An 18,475-nucleotide genomic window follows, 5' to 3' on the forward strand; every position below is an offset into this window, starting at 1 on the left:
ATTAGTTAAAATTTCAAGCTAAATTTTGATAGATAAATAAAAGTTTTGCTGCTAATTGTCACAAACTTTCTCCTCACACAGAGCATAGCCTCTCAGAGCACACAGGCAGCTCCAGCTCCCACACTGTGTTGTATTATGTTGTTTGTTTTGATTCATGTACTGTCTCTACTCATGTCCTGTCACTGCTTGTTTTCCTCATGCTCTCTTTATTGCCTGCACGTGTTTAGACTTCACCCCTTGATTAGTTTGTATATTTAAACCCTTGCGTGTCTTTGTCCGAACCTTCTTCTTTTTTTTTTTTAAATTGTTCTGTTTTCTTCTTCATGCTCTTGAATTGCCTACTCTTTGTTGTATGTTGATCGCCTGACCTCCGCCTGTTTCCCATTTACGGTTTCGATTTTTTGATTTGTCTGCCTGCATCTCTTTAATAAACACTTTAACTGCATTTGCATCCGTTTCAGCAATCCTCACATGACACTGATGTGCCTTGGAGTTCACTCTAAAAAGGGTTAGGAAACTAAGCAGAAAGGCAAATTTTTTGGATTGTCTGAGTGAGCAAAATATTTTTGTTTAGTCTGATTGATTAAACCGAACTAACTAGTCAATTCGGGGTCAGGGATGATGAAATTGTAGTCAGATATCTGAATCAATTAGAAGTATTGATGCAGATTCTGACTTTCTCTTATCCTTCTCACAGAGTACTTTGACTTATTTTTGGATCTATTTCCACCCCTGCCTGTCTCGTGCATTTTCTATAAAGCTAATGTAGCAAACAAGTAGAAAGTCTGAACACTAAAACCGTAATAGAAGTGGCCATCTTAGACGACCTGTATAGCGTTCTAGCCCGATCACGTATACTCACAGAAGTTTGAGGCAGAAATATTCTAAAAAAAAAACAAAAAAACAAACTGAAAGTGATATGCATAATAATATAATTCTGCTTTGAAACTTAAAATATAAAAATATGGACTGTCAGTCCTGAATAGTGAAGACTACTGATAAATGCATACAGGGAACTGTTGCACCAAATGAGGCTTGACGTACATGTCAAAAAACAACAGAAAAGTTCTCTATAATCGTGGCCTTTTCCACTCCAGCTGCTAAATCATCTGTGATAAGATGCATAAAACAGAAATTTCAACATTGGAATCTTAATTACACCCTCAGAGCAGAAGGGAAATACAAAATAAAGAAGAAGAAGAAAAAAAAAAAGCCCCTCAAATGACGGCCTTTACACGCGCATGTCTCTACTGCGCTCTCCCAAAACCTACATCGCTTGTTACCTTGGCAACGTTGGACCTGACGGTCCGCCTCCCTTCAGGCTGTCAGGGTGTTTGGGGAGGAAAACACCAATTTAGACAGAGAGAAAATGTCTGTCTGTCTTAATCTGTCTGTTTGTCTGCCTGGCCTGGATCTGCTGTGGGAGAAATGGACTATATCTGCACACTGCTTACACACACACACACACACACACACACACAGCAAAACAAAACAAGTAGCAACTCATCCAGAACAACATGCCCATAAACCTTTCATTCTTTTAATACCACAGCAGTGTGCCGATGATTACTAATGTCATTTATTAATCAAAATCAGGGCATTTTATTGCTGTCATTTATTCCTTTTACAACCGTATAACATAGCTCGAAACTGTCATTCATTTAACCAGCCTCAAGTTTTTTCTTCAGCTTGATGGAAATAAGGCAAAAATAAAAGGAAAGCAGCAGTTACAGAGAATTTAAAGTACAGAGCTTCTCTGTCCTGAAAACTTTTATACACAGTGGAAAACTGACTGTTCTAACACTATAAACATCACATTAACCCTTTTTAGGTTAATTCAACACCAGTGAAATGAAAATCAACTTTCAATCAGTATATAGAAATGAATTATTTTATCGGTATTGAAAATCGGACATAAAATGAGTCAGGAGACACTTTTGTCATTCAGTGTGAGATTTACTTCTGACTTCTCCTAACACAGAATTTTAGTCAGGGTTTAGTTAGAAATTTAACGTTATGTAGATCAAAATGCACACAAGCACATTAATATAAACCTGCTATTTGAATAAAATATATAGAATAAGAATCAATACCTTCAACAGGCTGAAATTAACATAACATTATGAGCACTGACAGGTGAAGTGATGATCTCCTCATCCTGTTACGCAGCAAGTGAACATTTTGTCCTCAAAGTTGATGTGTTAGAAGGAGGAAAAATGGACAAGCGTAAGGATTTGAGCGAGTTTGACAAAGGGCCAAATTGTGATGGCTAGACCACTGGATCAGAGCAACTCCAAAACTGCAGCTCTTGTGGAGTGTTCCTGGTCTGCAGTGGTCAGTATCTATCAAAAGCTATCATCCGTTAGGTCCTGTAAGTCCTTTAAGACCTGTAAGTATTTCAAAATGGGCCCCACCTCTCTGCTTAAAGGATCTGCTGCTAACATCTTGGTGCCAGATACCACCGCACACCTTCAGGGATCTAGTGGGGTCCATGCCTCAATGCGTCAGGATTGTTTTGGCAGAAAAAGGGGGACCAACACAATATTATGCAGATGGTCATAATGTTATGCCTGATCGGTGTATATAGAAAATAAAATACACACACACTTTTTTTTTTTTTTAAATAATCAATGCTGTAAAACTATGTGCCAAAGATTCTAGTTGTCATAGTAGCACACCCAAAGGGCACCAAATAAAATTTCCCATCACCCACAGCATGTTGCATGTCCTAGTCACACACATCTGTTTCTTGTTATTCCCCATTGTTTAGTTTCTGTGTGTTTCTTTGTGAAGCACTGGATGTTGTAACATCATTCGCCCGTATCGTCTTTGTTTCCCATCAAAGTTTTTGTTTATGCTCCTTGTTTACATGTCCTTTGCTTTTTATGTCTTATGCACATTAATTCATATATATATATATATATATATATATATATATATATATATATATATATATATATATATATATATATATATATATATATATATATGCACTTGCATCAGCCTTGGCCTCCATTTCATAACACTAGTAAATGAACAGAAGTACCCACTAGTGGCCCATATTTTTTACTGTTTTTTGGGTGTTAATTACAAACCCTGAGCTACGGCACTGAACCGAACGTAAGCAGCACTAACAAGACAAAAAATAAACTACACTACAATGAAATGGTACAAGAAATGCCATTTTGAAACATTATGTGAAATGAAATGTCAGGTAATATTAATTCTAATATAAAACTAATAGATTCATATGCGTATTTATTTATTCTAGGGCGCACCTGTCAGGAAAATCTAAACAATGAATAAATCTTTGTGCTGTTTCTAACCACTTATTTCAAATCTAATGATGCCCTGGGTTTTTGTGTATTTATTGTGTGTCTGGTGTATTTTTTCTATTATCAGTTATTGTTATGTTTTCCTGCACTGCCCTACTTTTTTTCCACCATATATATTCCTGTGTAGACCTCGTCTATTATGTTGTCCTGGAGGAACGATATTTCATCACTCCATGTACATGTATATGTATGAGATGACAATAATATCCACCACATGAAAGCGTAAACCCACCACAGACTCCTCTCACCACACAATACATCACCTGCCAGGAATCCATCATCAAAATGCACATTCCGGATTAATATAAAAATATATAGAAATGGAGGAAGCTTTTTTTCTCTGCTCTTATTGAGATATCGATCGATCTGAGGTTTCAGTCTTTTAGCCTCCTTGAGGCAGATTCCTATTCCTCTTTCTGAGACCAATGCTGCTGTTTATATTACATTATAAAGAGCTGGATTTATCACCATGAATCCATTTCCTTTTTTTTTCCCACAGAGTATTAAAACTGCACTATACTGAATTAAACAGAACTGAACGTTTCTCATTATAGTCCTCACAGGTACACATCTAGGAATGGTCAAAGCCTAGCTTCGGTAATTCGTACAGTATGCAGGTAACCATTTAATTTATGACTATTTAGTTTCAATGGCACAATGTTCCAACCAATCAGAATTCACGTTAAGATCGTGACCGACCTGGACGTCTTTCTGAACAAACTCTATAAGGCTATAACAAATAATCAGTAACCTCATTTCCTCTTTGTCTTTTAAATAAACTTAAAAAGGGAGAATTTCTGAATGAAGCACCACGGCACCTTCCCCTTCTGTCCATTTGTCTATGGCAGCAAAAGTCTCATGGGAATAGGAGGCAGAGTCAGTAAGATTTCTAAGTGTCTACACATGGGTGAGTTAATGATAGTCCTTGGTTAAATTTTCTGGATTTCTAGCTCGACTCCATACATGTAGGAAGCGCTAGATCAGGACAGACTCCAGACTTGCAGTGAGTCCTTATTGAGTCCACGAGAGACTGTCGATGCCGAGCATGAACTTGACATTGAACAGACAGACAACAACGGTGCAACAGTTTTGTGGTGTTTTTTTTAAAGTTGGTGTCACTCACTCAAAAGCCTACCTCCTGTGTCCTTATTCTCCAGGATGTCACACTGACTAACTGTTAATGCTCTCCACTGCAGTTAGGGGTGGTTACGGGTTGCCTAAAGGGGCAGGGGGCGAAATAATATAAGGGTAAAACGTCAGGTGATATCATTTTCTCTTGTGTACAAGAGCCCATAGGGCACTTCATATAGTTTTCTTCACCCATTAGGGGCACCTCATCATGTTTCCTCATGTAATGGAACCTTATCAGGCACTGAATCACATCAATTCTACACTGGAAAGCACCCTAGAGGGCACTTCATTGTGTTTCCTCGTATATAGCACTCTAGAGGACATTTCATCACATTTTTTTCATTTAAAGAACATCCATTAGAGCTTTATTTCATTACAGTTGCTCCACTGTGAGGACCCCATAGTGGGCAATTTTTGACTTCTGACTCTTTTGATTGCCTTTTTATCACAATGCCGAGATCTTCACAAACTTTTCAATCCTTACTTGTTCAAATGTTTGTTTTATTGGCAAGGCTTATACAAGTCAGTGCACAGAAGCACATATAGCCAAACACATGTCAGCCTCTGAGATCCTGAAGAATATGGTGAGAAAAGTGCATAGAAGCAATAAATAAAATAATACATCAGCTGTAGTGTCTGTAGTCTTTAAAGCAAGACCTACATTGCAAGGGCAAGGGGCTGTGTGTTAGAGCAGGCCACGATAATATATTAAAGAATGGAATGACGCAAGAATCTATCATGGAGGTCCAATCAATTACATTTCAGTTGTATAGCAGGTTTATAGAAATATATGTTCAGGACATAAATTATAAATTTGAAAGTTATCCCTAATGAGCAAGCCAGGGGTTGATTGTGGTGAGGAAAAACGCCCTCAGATGATACTGTATAAGGAAGAAACATTGAGAGAAACCAGACTCAAAAGGGAACCGATCCTCATCAGTGTGACACAGTGTGTTTCCCTCTGAAAACTGTGTACTATATAGTCAAAAAGTTGAATGCATTTGTGTAACCAGGCGATTCATAACATAAAGTCGGTCTTGTTAAAATGATCAACTGTGCACTTGAGTGGTAAACTGAACTTTCCTGAACCAAAGCCATCTTCATGGTGGTACCACATACGTCTATCCAAGCTGTCCATGTGGTCTAGCCTCGAGCAGCCTCCAAGCAATGAGCCTCCAACTAGTAGTATAGGAATCAGGATGGATCAGGCAGGTCTGGAGAGCAGAAGGGGTAGATAGGTGTCTGGAGAGCAGAAGCTATCTCTGGTATCTCAGGGGTAGCATGTGCATCACGAAAGAGATATAGAGAGAGCAACAGACCCAGTGTTGGTAAAAGAATCACATGGATATTTCTTAGATGATGACTTGATAATTTCACGTTAAATAACCACTGAGTCATACACGACCGTAGGGAAGTGTACTTGTTTGCCCACCAGGAGCATTTTTATGTAACAGGGATTTGTGAGAATCATTTAGAAATCGCTCATCCACTTCCTGCTAAGCCTGCCAAGAAGCTAGAAAGCCAGAAAGGAGGCAGCAAACAGGAGTACCTATTCGATGCTAGCTGACATTTCTAGACAGCGAGGAAACGACAAAGACAAACAGACAGATTGGGAGAGCTTGAGAGAGAGAGAGAGAGAGAGAGAGAGAGAATGCTAGAAGACTTGAGAACAAACCTGTTTGTGTGTATAGGCATGGTTGTGTATCTGTAACAGAACAAACATGTGGCAATATGACGTGGCAATATGAGGACATGATGGGTTGAATATTTCATCATCACTCCAGACTCCATGGTGGTTGGTTGTTTTATTCAGTCCATTCCTTTGTGCTATCAGGTCATCCATATTAATTCTCCACACCTGGGTGTCCCTCATTAAAGCTTTGGCCATATGTCTTACAGTGAAGTGTATGCATGTGTGTGTTTTAAGGGGACAGATTGTTTGCAAACCTTGAGTCATTCACTTTTGACCCGGTCATCATAGAGGCAATATGGCCACTGAGGGAAGGGCATTTGTCTTGCCCTTATGCAGCTGTTGAATACATGCTGCAGATGTTTTACACACACACACACACACACACACAGAGCTAAATGAGAGGCCATTGTGTCTGTACTAAAAGCACTGAATGACTCTCCAGTGATTTGACTATTGCCTTTGCCTCATACAGTTTGGAGCAAAGCCAATAAGAATTTTAGCACAATACAACCACCCACTATTAAAAAAACCTACCAGGACAAAGCTGGCAATTAATATCGATTTGGAGTACTAAAACGTCTCAGCAACCTGTTGATTGGTTTCGGAGAGCTTACATGCATTTTCACTTAACAGAGCCGGAGGGCTGAGGAGAAAATTGACAGAAGAATAAGCAGGCAGAATTTCAAAGCTCAGTCTGGCAAAGTCTTTTTCATGACTTCTTTAGTCTTACGATCAATTCTGGTGCCTTCTGCTATGGCAAGTGCATTGATTGACAATTTTTTTTTTTATTTGGCTGATGGCTTTAGTGAAATGTGAAAGCTGAAAGAATTCTCAAGTCAACACTTAAGTTATAACAAAATGAAAGCTTAGTATTCTGAAGACAGATGTCATTGCTACTAGTTGCTATTCCTCCCCAGACCACTAGAAGGCAGCCTTGCTCACCATTTTGGATGGATCGTTTCATTTGATCTTGAATGTTGCACACCTGTTTAGTGTTTTCTTATTTAAGTCTTGTGTCTCCGTTCCTTGGCTGCTGGAGAATTGAATTTTTTTTTTTCAAGATTTTCAGAAAAATGCTTAAATATGAAATATTTTAAATACACATGATAGCTTAAATATTTTGTTTTATTACCAGGGCTGTACATCATGTACACCGATCAGGCATTACATGATGACCACCTGCCTGATACTGTGTTGGTCCCCCTTTTGCTGCCCTGACCCTTCATACACTCGGTATTGACACCTTTCTATCAGAACCAGCATTAACTTCTTCAGCAAGCTGAGAAACACTAGCTCGTCAACCACACGGGCCAGCCTTCACTTCCCACGTGCATCAGTGAGCCTTAGCCACCTATGACCTTGTCGCTGGTTCACCACTGTTCCTTCCTTGGACCACTTTTGATAGATACTGACCACTGCAGACCGGGAACACCCCACAAGAGCTGCAGTTTTGGAGATGCTCTGATCCAGTGGTCTAGCCATCACAATTTGACCCTTCGCCCTTGCTCAAATCCTTACACTTGTCCATTTTTCCTGCTTCTAACACATCAACTTTGAGGACAAAATGTTTACTTGCCACCTAATATATCCCACCCACTAACAGGTGCCATGATGAGGAGATCATCAGTCTTATTCACTTCACCTCTCAGTGTTCATAATGTTATGCCTTATCTGTGTATATACAGTATACAGTTTGCAGTGAAATGAAAACCTGGCCTACTCCTCCTTAGACTGTACATATAAATAAACTAACTTTAAGAGACTCAAATAAAAAAAAAAAAGCATGAATAGGAATATGTGCAATTTTGTCACATGTAGCTACAGAATGGAAAGTGATGTATTTAACATGCAGGTGAGTTACACGTAGTAAAAGTAGCGTGTTTTAATTTGTTTTGGGGTTTTTTTTTTTTTTAGTTTGTCTGGTTTTAGTGGTTTTCCTGTTTGTTTCTGCTTTATTAAAGAGGTGAACTTAAGTGATACGTCTAGAGCAGGGATTCTAGCATTTGTTCAATAAATAATCTGCTCAGATGGAGAAAACAAAAACAAAAGCATGAAAGCAAATTAGAAGAGAAGTAGAGAGTATTTGCTTTAATTAGTCAGTTGTTTGTATTACTTGATTTCAAGCACAAAGGAACTGTTATCCAGTGTGTAATAAAAAAAAATGTAATCCTGTAGAAGTGGTAAATAATACAGTATTTATTCTTTTTTTTATTATTATTTTAACTTGTAAGATTTTAAAAAATACTATTCATTCAGGTGATGTGGTGAAACACATAGTTTGATTGGGGCACTCCTGGCTGGCTCACTTGGGTTTGAGCTTAATACCTTGCACCTTCAACCATCGGCTGCCCTTTAAACAGCTGTCCCAACCAAACACTCTGTATGTGTGTGTGTGTGTGTGTGTGTGTGTGTGAGGCTGCAAGTGCGCGCATGTATGCTCACACATAAGAAGACCAAGAATGCCCTTTAGCTTAAAAATCTAAGATCCACAAATCAATCTCTATGTTGCCAATAAGCTTTTCTTTCACACACACACACACACACACACACAAAACAAACTCTACTTTCTGTAAGCCAAAGGCCACATTAACATTTTACACATATCAAACACATCATAGAGGGTTTACTTTATTCCCCCCCCCAAACACACATACATACACAGCGTAAATAGCATAAATCACTCTGCCACAGAGTTTGATAAACCTTTTACTTCTCTTTGTTATTTCACTTTGTGTTTTGTTATTTCCATATTTTTTTTTGCTTCTGTTTTATCTCTTCTGTCCTTGGCTTGCTTTGCACTACTCTCTCTCTCTCTCTCTCTCTCTCTCTCTTATCTCTGCCTTTTTCTTTCTTAGTGAGCCCTAGAGAGTCTGCTGGCTACTAAATCGAGGTCACAGAATTGTAAAAAAGCAGACACAATTTCTTCTTTCCTGCTTTCATTTTGCATTTTTTGGGCCTTGAATTAGTAAAAAAAAAAAAAAAAGAGTTCATAGATAAGTCTTTATGGATAAAGATTCTTTAAGTCTATGTAACACTATTATAAGATGATAAGGATATTAAAGGTACTTATACCTCTAATTATCGTCTTAAACTGATTTGCTGAAATCGTCCAGACTTCACCAGAGCACTTAATGAAAGCTTCATCTTCCAGCCCAGAGGAAAATTTCCATGCTTAATGGATTCGATATCTCTGAAGTGAACCCTGAAATCCAAGTAGATTTACTTGTGTCTTTTTTTTAAATAAAATATTCAACTTTGCTTCATTTTCACACTTTGCAGCAATGCCTGAGAGTGCAGACAGATGAGAATCTACTAGATCCTTTAAGTTGTTGTTGTTCTTTCAGCTGCTCCCTGTTTTTGGGGTTGCCAGGGCAGATCATTTAGTCTGTGTGTTTCGATTTGGCACAGGTTTTACGCCGGATGCCCTTCCTGATGCAACTCTCCCATTTAATCCACACTTGGAAGCAACACTGAGAGCTAACTCTTTAGTTGCTGGGTTAGCACCCTGCACTGGAATCGAACCCGGGCCACGGCAATGAGAATGCAGGATCCTGTTGCTGGACCACCAGGAAGCCTTCAAGTGTTTTAAGTATTTCCATGGAAACAGCATGAAGATAACGTATAAAATATATAAAACTTATCAACATTTCAACCATTAGCTAGCTACATGAGTTAGCCAGCATTTTTTGAGCCATTTTAAGGTCTATCTGTCTATCTGTTTCTCTCTCTCTCTCTCTCTCTCTCTCTCAGTCGCACAATCCTTCCATTGCAATGGATTGTACACCTGCTAAGAAAAATCCCACAATGCACCACAAAAACCAGGGATCATCAATGCTCACTATGTTCCCTTACTGGAAATCTGAACTTCATATATTCCTGCAGCCTCTCAGCTGAAAAAAAAAAGGCAGCTGAAACAAGACTCAACTTAGTCTATAAAGTAGCTTGTTATCATTGTTATAGCTCAAAAATGATTGCTTACTTTACTTAGCAATTATTCATTTAAAGTACCATGACATCATTAGTGTCCCAATGTACAGTATAGTAAGTCAGTGCCCTTATCAGTGCCCAAACTTGTGTACACAATAGACTGATTTGGAACTACAGAGCTGACTGAGACACACCCAAAGCTCAACTGTTGAGCATAGAAGAGCTTAAGAGATCCTTTTACCCAGTGAATTATTACTACACTTGCAGTACTTGCAATCCAGTCCAGTGTGTATTGTATTCTTTCCACTAGCCACAACCTGGATGCACCTAAACATCCATAGGAGAAATATAACGGAGTGAAAACACAGAGAAAATGCTACGCTTGGTATCAGCAAGATTTGATCTCAGAAACACAAAGCCAACACTTTAGCACTGCACCACCTCGTAGGTTTTTAATGCTTGCGTTTGTTTATTGTTAAGCTATTCTTCACGAGCTGAAAATCAAGTGAAAATAATATTTAGTTAAGACATAAATCTATAGCTAGCTAAAGTTTGGCACAGCTTCCCTAACTAGCATTAGCTAAATATTTACTTAGGACCTATACAAAAAGTTGAATGTTTAATATCACAAAATATATAACTAGCTATTTGACTGGCTAGCATATAAAACTTGCTTAGCCACTCGTCGTCTACGTTGAGTCTTCCTTCTGGATAATTTTGATAATCTTCCTGTTTCGTTATTCTCAATTAGCGACTAGTTCTACAACAGAAAAAAAAAAAGCCTGAAACTCGGAAAAAGCGTTCTACCTGTTTGTGTGTGTCAAATTATATGTGGCTCAAACCAGCCTGCAGCTCCACTGGATCCCGGTGCCCACCTGTCTACTCCTCTCCTACTCTCCTCTACACAGTCTCTATCACTCGGTCCCTCACTCGTTCCTCATATTCCTTCCATCTCTCCATCCCTCCTGCTGTCAGGCTTATGGCTTCCTTTATAGCTGAAGCCCATTAGACAGCAGGATGAGAGGAGAAACTCATTATTTCCACAGCACTCCTACAATCTCTCTCTCTTTCTCTCTCTCTCTCTCTCTCTATCTCTCTCTCATTCTGTCTATCTTTCTCTTTTTCTCTCAGGTCATCTAAAGTCAATTTAATTCCTGAAAGTGAGAAAAGACAAATAAGCTCTGAGTGCAGGGATGAATGGAGATGAGAAAAGGAGTTAAAAATGTTAAAAGAAATTTAGAAGGAAACGAGTGCAGACATTTAAACCGCTGTGTGCCCAATTAATGATAAACACGGTCTGAAAATGAATGCATGCTTGCTGTGAATACTTTAATTTGGTTTAATTAAGGTCGTATATTTACAAGCAGGGGCCCACAGGAAAAATGTTGGAAATGGCCCCAGTAGGTGTAACACAAAAAAAAGGCTATTTGGTCAAGTAGATGTCTCTTTTCAGTTAAAAGAGCCCCAGTGGGGCAGGAATCATGCTGCCCCATGCAGGGTTGGCAGTTTAAATACTCTGTATTCACTAGGATCCTGTTTTCCAGCAAGTAATCAGATTTAAATCTTATAATTTTCTGCAAATAAAGGCTTAGTATAAGGTGTTAAACGTGAGTTATACAGTGAACTGTATGTTGTTGATTGCAAAGATCGGGATTACTGTGTAGTAATGACTGATCAGCCACTGACAGATTCAGTTAATAATATTAATTATCTCGTTACAGTAGACCCTGTCAAGGGTGGGATGTATTAGGTAGCAATTCAATGGTCAGTTCTCAAAGTCGATGTGTTGAAAGCAGGAAAAAATGGGCAAGTGTAAGAATCTAAGCAAAATTTGTGAAGGCCAGACCACATGGTCAGACTCCATCTCCAAAACAGCAGGTCTTCGTGGTATGCAGCGGTTAGAACCTACCAAAAGTCATCCAAGGAAGGTTACAAACCAGTCTGATCCATTATGGGCCCATCTCACAAAGCTTAAAGCACCTGCTGCTAAGGTCTTGGTGCCAAATACCACAGCACAGGGGGCACAAGGGGGACCTACACAATATTAGGAAGGTGGTTTTAATGTTATGGCTAGTCAGTGAATCAGAAATAGTTGTGCACCCGAAAAGAAAAAGCTTCATATGTAAGCCTACACATGTTATTCACATATACACACACATCACAAAAAAACCCCATCATTGTGGCAGGAAAAAATATGCATGCAATATCTGCAAACTGCACGCATTTATTTTATACACAGCATGAATTTTTTCTCTTTGGTGGCAACTCTAGAGTTAACCACACATGAAAAAAGGGAAACGCACATTCCCTTTGATGAAGCTCAGCTTCTTCCCTAATTAGTTAGAGCTCTTTGTGACCCTTTATGACTTACTCTGTGAGATTAGCAACATTATCGTATTATAGCTGTAATTGCACTTTTAACAGTCAGGACCTTTTGGGTTTTGACCTTTTTGTGGTTAGTAAGTTGTATTAAACGTTCTGTAAACCTCTGCTTAAAACCTTCCTCAGCGTTCGTTTATCTTTAGGGGTGGGAAATACTTGTGTAATTTTTGGTGTATTGATATGTTACTTGAGTTTAAAACTTTTTGATTTCCAAGAAAATAAAATACAAAAACAAACTCCTTACATTTTTATTTAGACCTATAAAGTATTCATTTCATTCGTTTACTCTCTTCCAGATAATAACTGTTTGGCATCCAGTTGTTTAGTTATCAAATTAATCAATGTAGAAAACTGTCCACAGTTAGCCTCTCTTGCTACAAAATGGATTTTAGAACATAATGTTTTTCTCTAAATAAAGACAATCCACCAGACTTGCAGTGTCCTCTGGCTCTACCTCAGGGGGAAAAAAAAAGTTTCAATAAACAAAGCAGTTAAGAAAGACTCAGGCATCTTCTTTCTTCTTCGAATTTTACCTAAATGTTTATGAAAAAGCATTCTGAGGCAGTTTTTGCTAATTCTCTAAGATTTCCTGGCTATATTGAACTAAATTAGCCTGCTTTCTTTGCTAATGGCAGTTTAGACTAGCATAGATTCCAGCATCTGATATAATTGGCTAGACAGATTAGGAAATATTAATCGGACATGTGAGATTGGTTTCTGCTTTAAACATCAGAAATTGCTTAGAGGCACGCGGCAATGAAAATGTTTCACATTTTAATTTGACAGGTTAGCATGGTGCTGGTATATCAAGTGTGAATGTTTTCTTCTTGAAGCTCTTTACAGAGACGGATTAATGACCATTATTCTCAGAGCAGTGTCAAAGGCATGAAGCATGAAGCATGAAGCATGAAGCAGCCTGAAAACAGCTAAATTTAGAAAATAGTATATTTTCTTTACTCTTGCTAATGAGTCAGAGTAAGGAAGTTAGCAATGCAACCGTTTTGATGCAGTTGATTAAATGGATAATTAATAAATAAATAAATAAATAAATAAATAAATACAGTACATAAACTATCAGAGAGAATTATGCTCCAAAATTCAAATACAGGAAATTCAGCAAGGGTTTACCAGCCTATAGGTACAGGGCAAAAAAGATTTCCAGACATTTCCAATTGTATAGATTCATATAAGTTAAATTTATTCATTTAGGTCTTTTTCCCCCCTCGTACACAGATCAGGCATAATATTATGACCATCTGCCTAATATTGTGTTGGTCCCCCTTTTGCTGCCAAAACAGCCCTGACCCACCATGCACTGTAACACCCTTCTATCAGAACCAGCATTAACTTCTTCAGCCATTTGAGCAACAGTAGCTCGTCTGTTGGATCGGATCACACGGACCAGCCTTCGCTCCCCACCTGCATCAATCCTCAAGCCTTGGCCGTCTATGATCCTATCTCTGGTTCACCACTGTTCCTTCCTTGGACCACTTTTGATAGATACTGACCACTGCAGACCGGGAACACCACACAAGAGCTACAGTTTTGGAGATGCTCTGATCCAGTGGTCTAGCCATCACAATTTGATCCTTGTCAGACTCACTCAAAGCCTTACGCTTGTCCATTTTTCCTGCTTCTAACACATCAACTTTGAGGACAAAATGTTGACTTGCTGCCTAATATATCCCACCCACTAACAGGTGCCATGATGAGGAGATAATCATTGTTATTCACTTGCCCATAATGTTATGCCTGATCGGTGTACACTGTATTATAAAATGCCTCACCTATATAACCCACCTGGACCTTGAAGCAAAGGCCTCTAATTTGACCTAGAGATAAAACACATAAGCAAAATATTCTACATCTATAGCTTTTATCGTTTCTCCTCCTCCAGATATTTCAACTAATACATTGATTGACCAACAAATTAAGCTGGCGATAAGGTTTCAAACAATTTGCATTACCAAACATCGCATTGTCTTTACTTTTTCAATTGTATACAAATATATTGATTGAACCTTGTGACCCTGCAAAAGAGAATGTGTTACTGACTAGATTTAAAGTTTGAACTACTTTTTGAATATATCAATTCATGGACGCATGTGATTGGCTAGTGTCGCAGTGATTGGAGCGAGAGAGAGAGAGAGAAAGAGAAAGAAGAAGCCTGTGGCATCATCAGGATTTTAACTCGTAATCTCCAGCTACAATATCATGCCACACAGGAGCCTCTAACGGGTTCTTTAAGAATCATCGAATCCTCACACCACTAATAATCGACAAGGAACTGACTGATGATCAGAGGATCCTGGTGTGCAAAAAAAACCAAAAAAAAAACAGCCTCCATTCCGCAGAGCTACTTAATAAGACGTGATAAACTGCTTCCAGTTAAAGCTCTCTAATTTCTCGAATGATTTATTCGCCGGCAAATTATTGCCAGAATTATTACATCTGAACATGAAGCTTGCGACTTCACTCTGTAGATCAATGCAGGTCTCTCATTATGCTTCTGTCTGAGCTCTTTATGGAGACCAAAAAGTCGTGGTGATGATGTGAATCATATGAATAGAATTATGCAGTCAGTGGAAATACCACCACTGAGGTGTGTGTGTGTGTGTGTGAGAGAGAGAGAGGGAGAAAGAGAGAGAGTCTCCCAAGGGGGATATTAGAGCAAATAATGAACAGCAAACACACTCATCTGCTAAATGAGAGTGGCCTGCACAGGTGTGGAGCCACAATTACTTATGCAGATCACACACACACACACACACACACACACTCATACTACTAACACACTCAAACACGCACACACTACACAGTTCATTTTCAGATACCTGCAGAGCAAAACTGGTAACGACGTAGATGATAAGCAAACTGATAGACACATATACTCAGCTTGGCTGTGTACTCCTGTCTCATGTCCCAGGGAAGGACAGATAGAGAGGAATGGATGACAGCTCGTGAAAGAGGAGAACAGAAATATTGCTGCTGTCCACTGGGCCGTGTCTCCCTTCAGTATAAAAATGTCCCCAATTTCTTGTCCGAGTTCTAGTAATGAAGAAGGAGTGATCGCTATTCACGTGGGAGACTGAGAGAGAGAGAGAGAGAGAGAGAGAGAGAGAGAGAGAGGGAGAGGGGAAGCAAGATAACAAGAAAGAAAAAAGGCAGAGGGTAAGACATAAGAAAAAAAGGGAAAGAAAGAGGCAGGGGTATGCGATAAATAAAAGGACAGAGAAGGAATGAATGTAGAAATAAGGAATAAAGAAAGGGTAGTGATAGAGATGGAAGAAAAAAGTGAAAAAGTAATAGACAGGAGGTGTGAAAATTGGTGAGCGAGAAAGGGAAAGAGAGCAACGCAGAAGACAGTGATAGAACTGCTGGAATGAGAGAAAGAAAACAACAACAAGAATATATACAGATCATGAATAAAAGAACAGAAAACAGGAGAAAGTGGGATTTAAGAATGAATAGAAGGAAAGATTAGGAAAAGGGGGAGAAAAGGCAGAGCAAGGAGGAAAAAAACGTAGAGAGAAGGAAGGGAAGATAAGGAAAGAAATGAAAGGACACAAAGGTGGAAGGAGAGCATGAGAGATAAAAAAAAAAAATAAGGAAAAGAGATAAGAACGAAATGTAAGAGTGAGAAGGGGAGAGAGAAAAAGAGAACGAGAGAGGACAAGGATAAGGAGAGAAAAGAAAAGGAATGAGGAAGAAGGAATGAGGAAGAAAAAAAGCAAAGAGAGAAAGACAGAGAGAGAAAGAGAAGACACAGAAGGAATAAAAAAGAGATGGATGAGATGAAATGAAGTAAATGATGGAAGAAGAGAGACGTTCATTCGAATGAACTCATTTCAGAGTGATGGGAGAAGCTGAAAAAATGAAATGTTCAATTATTCACACAGACATCGTTTGGTGAGAGGACACACACACACACACACACCTCTAGTAAAGTAAAGAGTTATTAGTGTGTTTAACATTTCTATTACAGTAACACACACACACACACACACCATTCAATTGAGTGTCATCATATACTTAATTATCAATGATGCTGCTTTGAGGGAAGCAATCATAAGGCTGCATAACACTGACATAAGCCCTGTCTGATATGTGATATAAGTCAGCTAACACACAAAAAGACTTTGACTTTGGTTTGATTAAAGGTGTTACTTTCTATAACTCATTTTAGGTCGGTGTAATTTCAGTGTGTTACGTAATAATAATGATGATGTAAATCTGGGAAAATATCCTAAACTATGACATCATAGCATCAAGACATTGTTGTGGACTTTCGTAACAAAATCTTACATTTTTAGTAAAACCAAACATACTTTGTCATTGCAGACTCCTAGATCCACAAAATTCACTGTGCTTACAAAGTCAGTTGCTATGGTTTTCTAACGTAGTCAGGAGAGTATCAGAAACTTGTGCCTTGAAAGATCTGTCACTTGAAATAAGGTGTTTAACAGATTTGAGTGCAGTCTTATGTCTGGGGATAAATAGTTCATGTATGTGTATGTTACAGTGTGTATAAGTCATGTCATTTATGCATTTATGAGTTGAACGTGCATGATCAGCACCACTAAGTCGTAATTACAAGTGGGAAACTCTGGATTTTCTGGGTTGGGGTGTGTGTAAGTAAAAACACGTGGATTCAGTGTTTGTAGTTGATGATAACTTTGTTAACGATTTTGGCTCATTTCAGAAGCTGATTTCATTTATTATGCGTTCGGTTTGGGCAGCATGTCAGAAATGCAACATTGTACAATTACAATAGAATTTGTAACGATAAAGTTAGAGTTGCTTCACATAAATGGATTAAAAATATATTTTAAAAAAAAAGCAAAACATCCCTAAAGAGAAGGCACACCTCCGTCTTGCTCCGAACAAAGCGATGTTGTTACGAACCCATAAAAACGAACCCGCAGTCAGCTAGAGTGTCCTTTTTCTAATGTACATATACATTGTCTTGACTGAGATGGCTTGCATTGTTTTCATGTACATTTTATGTAAAATCATGATTGACATTTGCATGTTTTCATGTAGAGAAGAAGAAGAAGAACTGAGGGCTAGAAGCCTTTATTATCGCCACACATACATCACCATGGAATTCTTTTCTTCACATATCCCAGCTGAGGAAGTTGGGGTCAGTGCACAGGGGCAGCTAAGATACAGCTCCCTTGGAGCAGGGAAGGTTAAAGGCCTTGCCCAACATTGGAGCTTGGCGGTGCTGGGGCTTGAACCCCGATCCTCAACCCAGAGCCTTAACCACTTGAGTCACCACTGGCCCAAAGAGCAATTACTAAAGAATTTCTGTTAAGTATTAACAGCTATAAACAGTTGTTCCCTTTACGAGAATTCTTTGTCATAAAACTTGCTGTTCTCGTGGTGGGAAACTTACTGAAAGCACTGGATGCCGTAGAGGTCTGTGGACGCCATACAGTGCTACCACCACCATGCTTCATTGTAGGGATGATGCACAGCTTTAAATGCACACAGTTGGCCATCTTTCAAAGAAATAAAAAGGTTGTGGGTGAATATTGTATATACCAGTGATTAACCTTGTGGCTGAAAAATGATTTCTTCTGTTCTAGAAAATGAAGCAATGCCTTCTGACTACATTGTGGAATAAGGAAGGCATTGAGCAAGTGTTATATAGTTTTCTATGTAAAGAAACAAATTTGAATATTTGCAAACTGGTCAGCTTTGTAGAGCTGCAACATCTAACACAAAGGCCTGTTATACTTTTTCATCATTATTATTCACACATTCAGCTCATATTTCATTTCTCACCTCATGCAGACCTTTAGCTGGGATTGTGGGATTATTGGAAAATAGCAGCAAAACAACAGAGTAAAAAAAAAAAGAATTATATTTCATCCATCCTCTATTGTGTACTCCATAGTAACAGGGGTTTCAGACTTTTCCTACTCTGTAATTCTCAGTAGTAAGCCAGAGGTTCTACAGAACAAGGGCTGATTTTAATTCTTGAGCCGTAGTTCCAGGAACT

This window comes from Hemibagrus wyckioides, linkage group LG29 (assembly GCF_019097595.1).
Source record: "Hemibagrus wyckioides isolate EC202008001 linkage group LG29, SWU_Hwy_1.0, whole genome shotgun sequence".
NCBI classification, from domain to species: Eukaryota; Metazoa; Chordata; class Actinopteri; order Siluriformes; family Bagridae; genus Hemibagrus; species Hemibagrus wyckioides.